The following is a 16,626-nucleotide window of genomic DNA, read 5'->3' as shown; positions in this document are numbered from 1 at the left end:
TACAATATATGTTTATTTTAAAGCCAAGGAGAAAGTTTCCAAAATGAATATACCACAAACGTGGGGCGGGCCGAAGACCGCTTCGCCTACTTCTATTCAGGAGGCCATTATCGAGACAATGGACGGAAGGCCATCAGTAGAGGGATTGAGTGAAGGGTTTGATTCGGGTGGTAAGAATTATATGTTTAATACTACTATTACTATCAGTGGCAAATTAAGAGGGGCATCCCCCTTTCGCGCCAAATTTACAAAGCATTACTGGCATATATAGATGAAAACTCCATATTTGGCAACTAAAACATGGCTGAGTATTTTGGCTAATACTTGACTTTCTCATGTGCCGGACATAATGTGCCCCACACCGTTTCTGGAAATTCTGGATTCGCCTTTGCCTACGTTTTTTGTGGTCGAAATATAATACTGAAGCAATAAAAGATATTGGCATTTTATTTTAGATCTTGAAGTGGAATGTGGTAAGACAACCGGTGGCGCTTCGCAGCAGGCATTCAGTGACCCACAACAGTCCTACATGTACTGCGCATCATCAAAAGTGTCCAGCGCTCCACCTAGGAAGGAGAAGAGTCTCATTCAAATGCTGAAAGAGGTTCTGAGGGTTGAGAAGCGAAAGCTGATGGAAGTGGAGGTATTGGTAGAGAAGAAGGAAAAGATAAAAGAAGAGAGAGAAGTTCTGCGGCTGTTGAAAGGAAAACTCGTATCAGAATGCTAATAAATACATAAATCAAACTATATTTTGATTATGAATTTCACATACAGGTTACTGTCCAACGAAAGTATTGGCGATATGATCTTGGACAGTCTTCGTCTCTTTTCGACGTCCAGCATAAGGCAAGGCTACCTCATCCATCAAACGTCTGTTGACGGGAGGTGGGTCAACAATGTCGCACTTGTCAATCCCTAAGTTGTGAAGTATCACACATGCAATCACTGTTGCACAGACTCTGTCGGGCTGCACTCTCAAACCTTTTAAGAAAGTGATAATAAATTGGTTTTATTACTTCAACAAGTCGAATTAAAAATCGTATCAAATTCATTGGTACTACATGTATGTTATCAGATCTTTATAATTGTATAACTGCACTCACCAACCTGAAGGCAAGGAAACCTTCTTTTTAGAATGTTGAACGCCTGTTCATTGGTAACCCTGGTTCGACAGAGGGCTGTGTTGAATTTTTCCTCTTCCCTAGTTCTGGGGGTCAAATAAGGAACCATAAGGGATTTTTTCAGTCCGTAACCCGGGTCCCCAAGAATAAGACCTATCCTGGCACCTAATAAAAAGAGTATTAATTAATTCTGTGTTGATGAAATAACAAGTACTTGCATAGAAGTGGATATGGAGGGACAATACAGTGGATGAAATTGTGAAAATTCAGAATTCGTTAAATATGCATCATAAATAAGGTGAAAATAATCAACTGGACAAATTATTTTTTTCTGTCATTTGGTATACGCACAGACATGTATAGAATCACTGTGATACATGTATCTATTTGTATTATCAGTCTTACCAGTTTCAAATAATCTCGCGAAGGAGGACTCCCTGAAGACACGGGAGTCATGTACACTACCGGGCCATTTGGCAACACAATGGACGAAGCGGAAAGTTCCATCACATGTCATCTTCAATGATAAAAACAAATCATCCAGTTCGTTGTACTATTTGAGAGGAGGGCAAAATATGCAAAAATAAAACGAAAATATTCCGGTAGCCAATATATTGACATACATGTACAAATGTACCTGAACATTGATTGCATAATAGCCTTTCCGACAGATAAATTCAGCTTCATTCTGTAAGGGACATCGCATTCTGATTAAAGTACCGTTAACACAGCAGACTACATTTGGAAAACCTTTAGAGAAAAAATACGATAATGTATTTGATATTATGTAATGTACGTAAATGCTTATTCCAATACATACCCCTTAAATGTCTTACAGAGGACGAGACATGCAGGTATATATAGCGAATAACCCATCTCATGACCGTTCGGCGGTGAAAATGTAGGCGGAGCCTAGTCTAAACAGCCCCCCCCCCACACACACACAGAGAGAGAGAGAGAGAGAGAGAGAGAGAGAGAGAGAGAGAGAGAGAGAGAGAGCGAGCTATATTTTAGAATTAATTGAGAAGTACTTTGGATGTTAGATTTATTGTCTAGATTTTGTAATGCATTTATAAATCAAATGTAAATTTAATGATTGAACTATTATTGATTAGTAAAACAGTGGGTATAATCATGTTATTCGATCCGCGCACTTAACAATATCGTTATCATGGTTATATATATGTGTAAAGATATATAATTATAGATAGTCGACACACGGACTAAATAGTTACTAATACTTTTATATTTTTACACATGTTAACTAATCATATTATTTATTCCGTTTTAAAAAGTCACATTTACGGAATAAATGGTATCGTAAAGTCCGCGGATCGAATGACATGATTATGTCATATATATACATGTGCACTCTTTCAATGTAACCAGTAGCACTTATTATTGCCCTGTTGGGTCGCCTTTCGCCACTCGTTATATGCCGAGTGGCGTCCCTTGTGTTGCGAAGGTCGCCATCTTTTATCTTAGTTCTATGGAGCCTAGCCTATTAATCGAAATATTGTATCGAAGGTGAAGTTTGTTATGATAGAAAATATGTGTAGACTATACATGTAATGCGTATTTCGCTGCCCTTTAGAGATAGAGATCGACTTTGAAGTCGCTCATCTCCGACAGATTGAGAAAAGACGGGAAATTGCATTCTTTAGGCCTAGCCAAAATACATTTTCAAATAGAAAATGCAATAATTTGCGGCTTTTAACTCTGTAAAAACTTCTATTACATGAAAACCTACCCTTGTATGCAACGTTGTCACTAATAGTAAATTCGACACAAAAATATGTAAGCACATGACAAATCGCGATCCACATGTCAATGTGTCTGACGTGATGTAATAAAATGTGACGTATGCATTCTTGTTTGCTTTGTTAAAAGACGGATCAAGCAATGACCCCCCTTTTACCCAGTGAGAAATGTATTTCAAAATAAACAAGGTAATGCTTATATTACTTGGCAAATCATTAATTCTAATATAATATCTTAGTTTTAATCTATTATTCGACCATGCATACAGAGATTTTCAAAAGATCTTTTATAACAGTTATTTCCGTACAATTACAAGTAGATGATAATATTGACGACGAGAAAACAATTTGTGTATGAAACCGAAATATCTTATTGTAAACGTTGACTTTCTATTCCGTAGAAGGCTGAAAACAGTCCTGCGGTGTAATTCTAGACAGAGAAAAAAATAGTCCCGGCGTCTGGTTGTCAAGGGGGGGGGGGTGTCCCCATACCAAACCAGGTTATACAAAAATAACTTGCGTTCCTCAATTGGAATTTGACCAATCAGAAACAAGGATACAATAAGAATTAAATTATTCGAAAATGTAACAAAAAAGTATCAGTGTTCGTAAAATTCACCCGAGCGTCTTATACATTAGAGCAATGTTATAGGGATGTCAATAAAATTGTAGTTTTAGTATTGAGTTTTATTTCATGTTATTGTAAGGGAAATATCGACAGTATACCGAAAATAGGGATAGGTTTCCAAGATTTCTCCCTCCTTGGGATCTGCAGATCCAATATTAAATCATCAATCGCACAAATCTTGATTTTAATAGTTTCAAGTTAAAAGAAATTTATTTTGCAACAGCAGGTCATAAGAAATTTGAAGTGAATGATGTTAAATATTCTGTAACCGATGATAATTTTTTTGCACAATTGAATATGTTTATGATGATAAGATTGTCATCACTTTCTAATAAATGTAGAATATTCATGTATTGATTTATGGATATCAAAAGTAATTTTGAAAGGATGTTTTTTTGTTTGTTTTTCTACATGTTTGGTTCTGAACTTCTTATATTAGACATTTTAGTTCTTATGAATAACCAAAATGACTTGCGACTTGTCAATATTGTATGGCTATCCTCTGCATGTATACGACAAAATGAAGTAATTCTTGCAATTGCAAGATGTGCAGACTAACCGTGTTCATTCAGAATCAGATACGGTAATACATGTACGTGGTATCTCATTTGGAACAGCGTCAGTGTGTGTTGTATTTAAAAAAAGTTATACCACAATGCCAATTTTAACTTTTACAGTCCTATTGTCCAACTACACACAATGAACGCCATTATTTTTTTTTAAATATGAGCACGTGCTGACACATTAGGGCGGAGTCTATCAGCCAACAAGTGGTTTTTCACCACCTTTTAAATAGATCGTAACAATATGTATTGTAACTTGAGGAGTTGAACAAGTAAAGATGTGCAGATAAAAGCCATAAAGAAGGTATAAATATATCAATGTTATTTTCTGCATCTAAAACCAACCCTGAATCCACATGCTAGTCAGACGCTTTACCTACTGCAGAACAACGATGGTGACATCTTAATCGAAGACAGGCCTGGTCAGGACGCAAAGCTTAACAACCATTGATTATTTAGTATCTTTTATTGCTTTGTAATCGCTGTGCTGGAAATTTATTTGAGAAATGTAAATATCTATCCTTTTAACATGTGGTAATTCTTTATTCCATCTAATTGAGAGGGAAAAAAATCCCAAGAGAAACGTTGACATTGAAACGATCCTCTGATGATTAGAACAAGATTACACAATGATACTCTGTGGAACGGTTTCCCTGCGTGTGCTATTATCAGGTTATAAAAATAAATATCCAGAGGCAACAGTGTTCCTGAACTTTTTTAGAATGTGCAGTCATAGCCACGATACACAATTCACACACACAATAAGTATGGGCTAGTCTATGTAAGAATGTGAGTTGTTTTAATTCCAAAACTTAGTTTCAACATAAATAATCCAACAAACCCTTGTTTATCTTGTGCATTTTGTATGTAAGAACATTTCTCTAAAAAGAATGCAAAAATGTAAAAAACAATCCTGAGCATTTCAGTAATTCGAAATACTCGTCTAGGAATATGACTGAAATTATGAATAAAAAATTCAGAATACGCCGATAAGCCGAACATGGGGCTATATTTCAACAATACTGTTTTATAACCTTAAGTGTACCTTTCATGTCATATGTGGCTGATACTGAGGTCGTATAAATCAATTCAAGTACTGAGAATACCACTATGATTCGCACCAGGTGTAGATAGGGTATGGTATATACTATGTAGGTATTCTGATCTATTTTTAACATTACTGATGGAATCTGCTGACTGTAAATATGACTGTAAATAAACCTTAAAAAGCATACCGGGGTAAGCTAGAATCAGGTGAAAATATTTCCACAGAACCTTACTTTATTGTACCCATAAACTCTGCTGGTGGTCATGATTACTGTAAATAAAGCTTAGCCTTAAAATTAGTAAGATCAACATCCCCAATGCAATGCAGTAGCTTGAAGTAGAAATATTTCTGTTGAATGTTTCACAGTTGTTGACTCCTGAGTAAAAGACATGTATGACAAACGCGATGATTTAAGCTTCTCCATCGTCAACTTCCCATATATATGTAGCAGTATTCAACTATCACCTGTATATGGTGTTTATAACTCTCTATTGATTCGATACGCAAGAGCTTCTTTAGCGTATAGTCAGTTTTTAAATCGAGGCAAGCTACTGACAAACCAAGTTGATGGTACATGGGGCTTCCACAGTCTCGATTGAAGTCCACATTTCGCAAATTCTATGGTCGTTATAGCGATCTAGTTCGTCAATACAACCTATCATTGGGTCAAATGCTGTCTGACGTGTTTTATACCGATTGTTAGGCCGTTCTTAGCACACTGATTTTGACTATGGATAACTCTGTTTACCTGATCAGGATAAGGGCTCACGGTGGGTGTTACCGGTTGACAGGGGATGTTTACTCCTCTTAGGCACCTGATCCCACCCCTGGTGTGTCCAGGGGTCAATGTTTGCCACGCTCTCTATTTTGTATTGCTTATAGGGGCTATGAGATTGATCACTGTTCGTTATCTTCGCCTTTCATGTATTCTATATCTGCGGCGAATGTTAAATGTACGAAAGAATTAAACTCATTGTGCTTGATTATAAGCCATTTAGCATTATATTTAACTCGTTTTGAATTAAAATACATCATTTAGCTTTTTCAGATTTACCATTCTTAAAATTAGCAGAAATGAATCGCAATAATAAGTGCACCCCATGAAGCTAAATCATTGAATAGAAAAACATCATATATCTCTCTTTTTATCCAGAAAAAAATATAAATTTCATACAGGTGAAAGATATAATATTTGCGAAGTGTGAAAGTTTTTCTAGAAAAAATCACAATCACATTGATATATCATAAATGAATTGAAATAGAATATAGGGGTTGGGAATGAAATTCTAGAGGATGCTTACTCCTCCTATGCACCTGATCCCACCTCTGTTATGTACAGGGGTCCGTGTTTGCCGAACTATCTACTTTGTATTGCTTATAGGAGTAATGAGATTGATCACGGTTCGTTATTCTCTTCCTTTTCATTGGATAAATGCTACACATTCAATATCTTATTCTATTTACGTATGAATAGAATACTACAGGCAGTGATGGGAAGCATTAAAAAGTACTGCCCCCTCAAAAACCATTTCCTGTATGGTTGAGAAGATAAACATTAAAACTAATATACTAAAATGGACTTTGTACATTGATTTTGTTTTACCACTGATAGGAGGGAAGGTTGCCTTTACAGCCCTTGTATGTGAAGACAGAACAGTGAGCGCTCATGTAAAGTATAATCGACTGTTGACGAATTGGGGGAGGAGCCTATTAACAGACAACTGGTGTTTTACCGACTCCTATTACGGTCTCTACACCATACCATGTACCTTCATGAGTAATTATGTCCACTAAGAATGGTAGAAAGATGTCCGTTGTATTTTCTCATGCTAAAACCTATCCATATGCTATCCAGAATCTACAACTGCTGTAAAACAAGGGGGATAAAATATGGATGTAGAACAAGAACGGAAATAAAAGCTAAATTTCATGACCTACAATGTGTTCTGGGTTTCTAATTAGCGAACTATAAATCTATTTGTGTAGTGTGAATCTGTATTAAACACAAACTGCATCCATTCATGTGATGATTCATTGTATCCTTTCATTAAAAACCAGAGGTCCATGAACCTACAAACGCTCTCCTGATAACTGAGACGATGCACAATGGCACGATATACATATTCCGAGAAACTGGTTTTCCTATAGGTTTCATAAAAAGATGACAACAGTGCATTACAAATATCAAAAATATTCCTGAACTTCCTCTAGAACGTGCGGTCATTGCCTCAATACATGGGTCACATGGGGGAAGAACAAGTTTTTCACTCTAGTTCAATATGGAATTTATGGGGCAAGCGTTAATGAACCGAAATATCTAGAACGAGCACGGACAATCCATACATGATATATGTTGTGGTTCTTTAGAGTATTTCGATAAATTGTTTTCGGGATATACTACCCCTCTAGACCACCCGAAATGAGAAACAAAATACAGATAGATCGAAAAGGAAGTAAAATTGTTATAATGCAGTTTTATAACATCGAATGTTTACATTTTCGATTTTTTCTCTCGCCGTTATTTGGATGTTTTCATAAGATATATGGATAACAGATATAGTATGACATAGCATTAATCAGATCATGTATAAGGAATTTTTCTAAACTTTATTTTACCTTATGGTTCTCAATTCACAAATATAGATAATGAAACAATATCTCATTGAAAAATCCATCTTTTGGACGTTAGACAGAGAAAATAAATAATGAAATAAAATCTATAACCAGCATATGAAATAAAAGTAATTGTAAGAAGCATAAAATGTAATTTTACATCATTAAGGATATTGTAATGTGGTAGTGTTAGATGCTCTTTAACTCGATCTGTCGTGTCAGAGATTTTGGGTTCAGTTTTCAATTGAGGTACATACATGGCAGTTACATTTGGTTCCTAACATGTGGCCCGGGTAATATCTGGCCGGTGAGAGTGAATGTCCCACGAACTTCACCCCACAGGCACGTCCAGGAGCGTTGGGACGCCTCTCCCACTGAGGGGCGACAATTTAGTTGCATAAAATGCATAACCTTCTGGTCAGCTCTAGCGAGTGGGTTAACCATTGAGCTTGATCGGTCGAGCACTGTAATGTCGTGCCAGAGGTCTCGGTTCGATTCTCAGCAGAGACAAAACAGTATTGACAAAGAAAATAAGGGTACATGGGTTTCAACAGTCTCGTTTAAAGTCAACATTTCGTAATTTCTAGGTCGTTATAACGACCTAGTTTGCCAATACAACCTATCATGGGGTCAAATGTGTCTGACGTGTTTCACATCGATTGTTAGGCCATTCTTGAAACCCTGATTTTGACTACGGATAACTCCGTTTATATGATCAAGATATAGAGCTCACGGCGGTTGTGACCGGTCGACAGGGGATGCTTACTCCTCCTAGACACCTCTGGTGTGTCCAGGGGTCCGTGTTTGCCCAACTATCTATTTTGTGTTGCTTATAGGAGTTATTAAATTGATCTGTGTTCGTTATCTTCACCTTTCTTTAAGTGAATATTGTACACAATACATCTTATACTTGCGCATCTGGTGCATCAAAATTGGTACCGTATAAGTTTTACATTATGACCCCTGGGTCGAGGCCTCTGTTGGTGGACTGTTAGTCCCCGAGGGTCTCTACAGCCCAGTAGCTAAGTACTTCGTTACTAGCTTGAAAATACGGATGTATATTTAATTGCTGTTATAAAATTTAGAAATTCATTTCAAAATTAAGGATTATCTCCCTCATGCATAGCTCTTATCCTTGGACGAATTTGGCTCCACTTGTTTGGCACGCTGTTTTTGGCTATATTTAGCTCTAAAACTTCATAGTTATTTCGGATTTCAAAGATTTCGGTTGAGCATCACTGAAGAGACATTATTTGTCGAAATGCGCATCTGGTGCATCAAAATTGGTACCGTATAAGTTTTACATTACATAACCTGTTTGCTACATGTGTATATGAGAAAATTTGATTGGGTGAATTCATAATGTACCTTTCTATTATGTCAATCGTGATATGTTTCCATTTTCACACTGTATCTATATATATAAGCACTTAATACATTCCATATCATTAAAAACAGTAGAAAAAATTCTTTCATAACGAGTTTGTCATATTTGGTCAAATTGAAAGGAATTTGAAACTGCTTTCCTCGTCAATTTTTTTTTTCACACACAAACCTTTTACAGGGTATCCATTAAAAGACAACGTATCTAACTTATAAATGAAAGGAGTACCAATTCATTTCTCATATGGCTCTCTCATTTATTCACTGTGTTGATTTGAGATTGAAAATCCACCAGCATTTGAAAGTTCATTCGAAGTGCTCATAATAAGTACAAAAGTATATACAAGTAGTCTCATTGCTTTAATAGGTTATATTAGTACCTTGTTTTACAACATACAGTGATCTACAGTAAATTACCCCCTTCTTTTCAAGCATACCCCTACCACGGTAATTTCGTCAGTCCTTTCTCTATTTCTTGCGATGATTTTCATTCTGTCAATTGATACAGACTCTTATATAATTTCTGTCCATTCCAAACAATATCATTCTTGATTGTAGACTTAAAAGATACCCCACATTATTTACTTGGTCATTACACCCATATAGAAACGCAGTACCTAACGTTCTAATCCAGTGATCATCACCTGACTCAGCACGGGAATCGATAATGTTTCTGTAATATTGCATCAGATGTGGATATGGGATGGTATACAATATACAGGTATTCTAATCTATAACAAGAAACAATGCTTCTACAATGTAGTTTATAAACTTCAATATCTTATTTTGTTACTATTATTCTTTACTTATGTAACTCATGCTGATGACGCATAGATCAATTCAAATATCGATAACATTAAAAGGAGATTGGAACCAGATGGAAATACAGAATGGTTTATAATGTGTGGGTAGTCTGGTCTATAACGGGGTGTATTATATTCAAAATGAAATTTTATGAGTTTCAACGTCTGCGTTTTTAATGTTAACAATTGTTCTTTACAATTGTAAATGATACTGAAGTCCCATAAACAAAATTAAGTATCGATATCATGCATGTAATTCCCCACCAAATGTGGGTACGGGATGGTATATATGTAGGTATTTTGATCTATTCTGAACCTTACTTGATAGTACTGTGAAACTGTGGTGGTAAGTACTGCTGTAAATGAACTCTAGGATTCGTAAAAACAATATATTTAATAGATTGTACAATATCTTATTTAAAACTATCTTCAAAAGGTTTTAATAATGTTGGCTTCGGAGTATGAAAATAATAATTTTGTCCTCTAGCGAATATCAAATTCTAAAAGAAATATAAGAGGCATCATGCTTATTCATGAGCCAGCACTATTCGACGAAAAACGTACTGATTGACATTGTTTCCTGATAGATGCTAATAATTACTGCTATTGTGACGTCGGTATTGAGAAGTTCTGATAATTACTGATATTTTGACTGTTGTACTGATAAGTTCTATGAAGTACTGAGAAATTGTGAGGAGGAGTAACCATTCCCTATATCTTGATTAGGTGGACGGAGGAATGCGTTGTCAAAATCAGTATGTAAAGAACGGCATAAAATAGGCATGAAACACGTCAGACAGTATTTGACCCAAACACAGGTTGTATTGGCAAATTACATCGTTATAACGACAATAGAATTTGAATTCCTTTTCTTATTTGGATATTCAGCAAATTAAAAGCACATTTCTAAATATTGTATTCAATACAACCAATGATTCTGAAAGTGATTTTTTCTTTCTCTCCGGCAATTCTTTACAAATATAGCTAGTCATTTCTTAGAATCATCTGTATTTTCCTCAACAAAGGAAATATCAGAAGTCACGGAACAAATGACAGAAAATTCCCCAGTACCAACAGACATTACAAGTACTAACAGTGAAAATGTGAATAGTTATCAGAACTCATTAGTACCTACAGCACAAAAACAGTAATTATCAGAACGCATTAGTACCTACAGCACAATAGCAGAAATTATAACCATTTATCAGCAAAATGACACATCCATTACTTTTCCTGACCAGTAGTGGATGTTTTTCAAATTTGATCGCTCGTCACTTAAAGGTCCTCATCTACATGTAGGTTTTTCAGATTAACCATTCGTACAATACAACAATTAAATCATATTTAAAAAAGGTACTTGATACTAGAGAAAACATACTAACTTAGGTAATAGAAATATTTACGTTGCATTATTTTAATATGAATTTTATATTTGATTGCTTGATATTGACAACGTGTTGAACCCTCTCTGAAACAAAATTCTCAATTATATTATTAAATCGTGAAATGGACTAAAATAAAGGGGTTCATAGTGAAATTATAATGCTTAAGAATTTCAAAGATTTCATTTTGAATTTTTTAAAATCGTGAATAAACCCTATTAATTCTGCGTACCTGATAACGATGCAAAAGTTGATAAATGCAATGATTACATTTTGTATTAGTACATTTTGCGTCGAGTCCAACGCAGAATGTAATGAAGCAAAATGTCGTGATCAACGCAAAATGTAGTAAGCATGAAATTTATGGTTGTGAAATTTGCATAGGTATATATCTTAATATGTTTTGGAGATTTTTATTGTATACACAGTATTTACTATCTAAAAAGCAATCGATCAAAATAAATTGCCTTTATTACATTTTGCGTCATTAATGTTTGTGTCAAAATGAACGGAAAATTTGATAACGCAAAATATAATTAAGTTTATTTCATTTTGCGTTGATAATACATTTTGCACTGCTACACGACCTTCTTATGAAATTACATAACGATAGTGGATTTTACATCTACTTTATCGAACAAAAATTCGTTTGATATAAAGTGGTACACCTAGAATATCGTTTGAGAAATTCATACACACTGAATATGAAAATTCCGTGGATCATATTTTTGTAATCGCAGTGCCAACCTGTGAAAATGTGCAGTCAATACTCTACGCGTGATGTATTTTTGGATATAATCTTATATGCGAAAGAAAGATGAAGTAATTTATTCATTCTGGAAGACAATTATTTTGAATTCCATACCATATTTTATGTACATGTACATTTATACTAGTAGCAATGTTTCAGAGGGTACCTATCATCCTTGAATATAAGACAAAACAAAAAGTTTCTATTGAATAGTAACTAAGAAATAAATAACATACGAGAAACTAACAGTAAATAAAATCATAAGATTAACGTTTGAATCTCTCTCTCTCTCTCTCTCTCTCTCTCTCTCTCTCTCTCCAACCATCAATCCCACAATTGTGTATACAAATTATACATGCATATGCAGTTTAAATACCTAAATGATTTCCTTATATTACAAATCTGCAAAACTCTGACCAGTAAATCACAGAACAAGGATCATGCGCAATACAGCATTCTGGTAAAGGTACTTGACTGAAGACAGTTGATCGGCACGGGCCACAATGTAAATGTGTCACAGTCTGTAAAACATAGTGAAGATATGTTACTGTAGGAATACAAACGGAGTTTATCGTTACGTTTCATGGATTATTATAATAAAGGGAATTTTACTACTACTTAAGGTATTTTTAACAAATGTACACGTGTAAATCCACGGTACTTCACAGATATTACGAGTAGACACAGGCAAGTAGTCGCTCACATTCGATGCGTTTTCATGCCGAGCATGCATGTCGTGTGCATAATTTACACTACTGTATTCCCAGTTTGCGTGAAGTGAATGTGGATAAGGAATGGTATAAATTTTATGTCCGTTGCTTATTCCATTCCATCAAAAGATAATTGATGAAATATTTCTCCAAGTTTATTATATAATTTTGACATGTTTACTGCAACTGTACGTACATGCATGTAAAGAAAAGTTTATTATTCTAAAGTTATTTATCCAAAACGTGTAGAATGCTTTACTGATGTATGATATATTGTAATTTTGAGCAGTGCTTGGTGTTGTAAAACGTGATTTCATTTGTTGTTGATGCATGTCCCTATAAATTAGTATCGGAGATGTATATGTACGTGTTACCTGTCGAGACTCTCAGCGCAGATAAATCGGAAACATCGATGCGAACCCTGATTGATACAGCAATGGAATATTCATCTAATATTGCGGAAAAGCAGAAAAAAAATTACGGACACCGAAAATTCTACTATATTTAAGACTTCATATCAGTTTTAACTCTTCTTTCCTAAAAGATACCCTCCATTGTATACTATATAACCCGTTCCAAATAACGTACACAATTCATTGATGATTTTAAAATGAAATTCTGATAAACGCAGTAAAATAAATAATATATGTATCAGTCAGTAATTTTGTGTATTTCTGTGTGAAATTGGTAGACACTGAAGACATTGTGCAAAGCATTTGGGAAATATTTGTAACAACATGATACGTCAACTGGGTATAGTTTACAATATGATATATTGTGTACAATATGATATATTGTGTACAATATGATATATTGTGTACAACATGATATATTATGTACTATATGGTATATTGTGTACAATATGATACATTGTGTCTGTTGGAGATTAGTAATATGTGATTCATAATGACAGTTGATTTGAAAATAAGCATGATGAATACGAACGAGAAAAAAGAAACGACGAGAGCTAGTTTAACATTTTCAACATGTTGACTGGATTAATGGAAATATAAACTGATATGAAGATATTGCAAATTTTGGCGATAATATCAGCGAAATGTCGAATTTCTATGATATATGTTTTTCAGAAGAAACATGATGAAGTGTGTTGTTTTTCTTGCTGTAATGGGACTCGTTTCTGGTTATCGTAAGTATAATTACAATCTTCATATTTTTGTAAATGAATGGGAAAAACTAAAACGAAGAGAAAATACACATTGAATTTGTAGTGGATGGTTAATGAAAAGAACAATGAATTTGATCACTGTTTGTCATATTTGCCACACACACACACACACACACACACACACACACACACACACACACATGAAATCAACATATGAATAAAAATCAACATTGTTAATAGATAAAACGCTGATATGTCTAAATGTTAGGCCTCAACAAGATACGTTTTTTCTTATGTAGACGCTTATAAAGTCTGCCCCATATGAATCTAAAAACAAGCCGGTTAATAGATGAGCACAATTCGTGCCAATGGGAATTCCACCGGATTGTTTGAAGACTTGATCTCCAAAGACGACGTAGATATTGTCAATGAGAACCCCTGGATCTTTTTTATATCAACTTCAGAGTATTTACATGTATAATGAAAATAATGTGTAAGAAAGTAATTTTTTATTGAATCATCACAAAATATGAATATTTATATGTTCCAGTTTTATCAAAAAAGCAACTATTTATGATGTAAAAAATCCTAGTCAGTAATTTATCGTGAGGAATAGTAATGCAAGTGTTGTAAATTCTTACGTTTTGATGCTCTTCATGTTTGAAGTTTTATGACTTAAAACTTTTGTTAAAGTTCTTTGGAATTTTGAAGAATCCGGATTTGATTCACACTTTGTGAAGTTTTGGATCAAATGCAGATTTCAAATGATAAAGAAATTGATCATGATCTCATGTAAATTACTGGAATATTGTATTTCAATCAATGTATTTCAGAATTACCCTTTTGTGAGTAAATATAATCAAAAGTTATATTACTAATATCTGCTAACGGTACTTGACATCGGGTAAAATGTACATGGTCACATTTGTCTTGTTATGCTAGAATGATTTGTCGTTTTGAGTATTTTGTCACACACTAATTTGAAATGAAGAGAGAAAGCAGAAAGTCTTCAATTAATTAATAAGTGACTAGCATAAGATATAAATTTGAACAAAAAGAGCATACTATTTGAATAACGACATAAATATAACTTTGGTACACGGAAGGTAACTAATATGACTAATAATTGAAATACTTGTACTAGACATTAGATGAAAAGTGAAGATTACGAACAATGGTAAATCTCATTACTCCTATAAGCAATACAAAATAGAGTTGGTAAACACTGTCCCCTGGACACATGTAGGAGTAAGCATCCCCTGTCGACCGGCCACACCCGCCATGAACCCTAGATCTTGATCAGGTAAACGGAGTTATCTGTCGGTAAAATCAGTGTGCCAAGAACGATCTAACAATCGGTGTGAAACACGTCAGACAGAATTTGACATAATAATAGGTTGTATTGGCAAACTAAATTGTTATAACATTAGATCTATTTTCTTAGGTATGATGATATGCATTGGTGTGAAATAAAAACTGCATATTAGAAATTTTTACCCTTCGGAAAATTTAGAACATGAACATTTAAAAAAGATAATAACAAAATGCACGAAGTACTTAGATATAATTCATGTTTAGCAGAGAGAGGAGCGAGTGTTGCCTTCACAGCCCTACTGTCCAAAGACACAGCAGTGGGCGCTCACGCTGTGGTAAAGTATGATCGAGTTTTGACAAATTTGGGAGAAGCCTATCATCCAACAACTGGTATTTTTACCGCCCCTGTAACGGTCTCTACAGCATCTCCTGTAGCTTGATGAGTCATCCAAGTAATTATTTCCACGGCAAGATTACTAAGAATGGCGAAAAGATGTCCCTTGTGTTTTCTAACACTAAAACTTTTCCACATGCTAGCCAGACTCTACAGCTGTTGTTAAACGAGGGGGATAAAATCTGGATCCAAAACTGGAACACCTGGACATCAACATTGCATGACCACGGCTCTTACAACGTCTTTTCTGGTTTTCTAATTAACGAACTATAAATGTATTTGTGCAGTACTGATATTTATTAAACACAAACTGCATCCATTTATTTGTTGATTCATTGTATGCTTTGATTGAAAAAGACCAACAAGAGGTCCATCAGTCTAGAAACGCTTGCCTGATGATTAAGACTATACACATGGGCACAATGTTTTAATAGTCTAATGTGCAGAGAAAGCAATGCATCAGTGATTATTACAATACGTGAACGTCATGGATTGGTGTTTTAAAGTTTTTGCTAAACAATTGGTCACCATTGATTGCACGCAGTTTCAAAGCAAACATTCACAGCGTGTCATTTCGAACAAGTGTACACACAAAAAAAGCCGCTGAAAGTTTGGAGAAACTTGAAATGGAAAAAACGTACACGAATCTCTGGAAATCAACATAACAGAGCTATCGGGACACTTATTGTGGGATGTCGTCAACAGGATGTAGCGTGACAATTTGATGTCCATCCCTCGACTATCAGTCAACTTTTTAGTCGTTTTCGAGTAACAGGACAAGTCAGCGACCATCAACGTCATGGACGTCCACGGAAAATAACGACAAAATTGAGAGTAGGGCAAACAAGGACTCCTGAATATGCAGGAAGTAGGATAAGGTGTTAAGGAGTAAGTTTCTCCTGTTTACTAGGCGCATTCACCGTGAGCCCTGCATATTGATCAGGTAAACGGAGTAATGCGTAATGAAAATCAATTTGTGCAAAACCAATTAGTATGAAACACACGAGGCAACCTTGATCCTAATGAGAGA

At 35.0% G+C, this 16,626-nt stretch overlaps 1 long non-coding RNA gene and 1 pseudogene across 1 annotated transcript; one reads left to right on the top strand and one right to left on the bottom strand.

Annotated features, from left to right (window-relative positions):
• Positions 1 to 1,524: 1,524 nt before the first annotated feature.
• On the bottom strand, positions 1,525 to 9,681 carry LOC130047978 (uncharacterized). The gene is made up of 3 exons (XR_008796803.1): positions 9,554 to 9,681; positions 1,759 to 1,871; positions 1,525 to 1,638 (listed from the first exon to the last, which is right to left on the bottom strand). It is a non-coding gene; the product is annotated as an uncharacterized LOC130047978 (long non-coding RNA).
• Positions 9,682 to 10,242: 561 nt separating this feature from the next.
• Positions 10,243 to 15,915, top strand: LOC130047977 (complement C1q-like protein 2; annotated as a pseudogene).
• Positions 15,916 to 16,626: the final 711 nt, after the last annotated feature.

Source organism: Ostrea edulis, chromosome 7 (assembly GCF_947568905.1).
Source record: "Ostrea edulis chromosome 7, xbOstEdul1.1, whole genome shotgun sequence".
NCBI lineage: Eukaryota > Metazoa > Mollusca > Bivalvia > Ostreida > Ostreidae > Ostrea > Ostrea edulis.
This window is presented reverse-complemented; position numbering and strand designations above follow the sequence as displayed.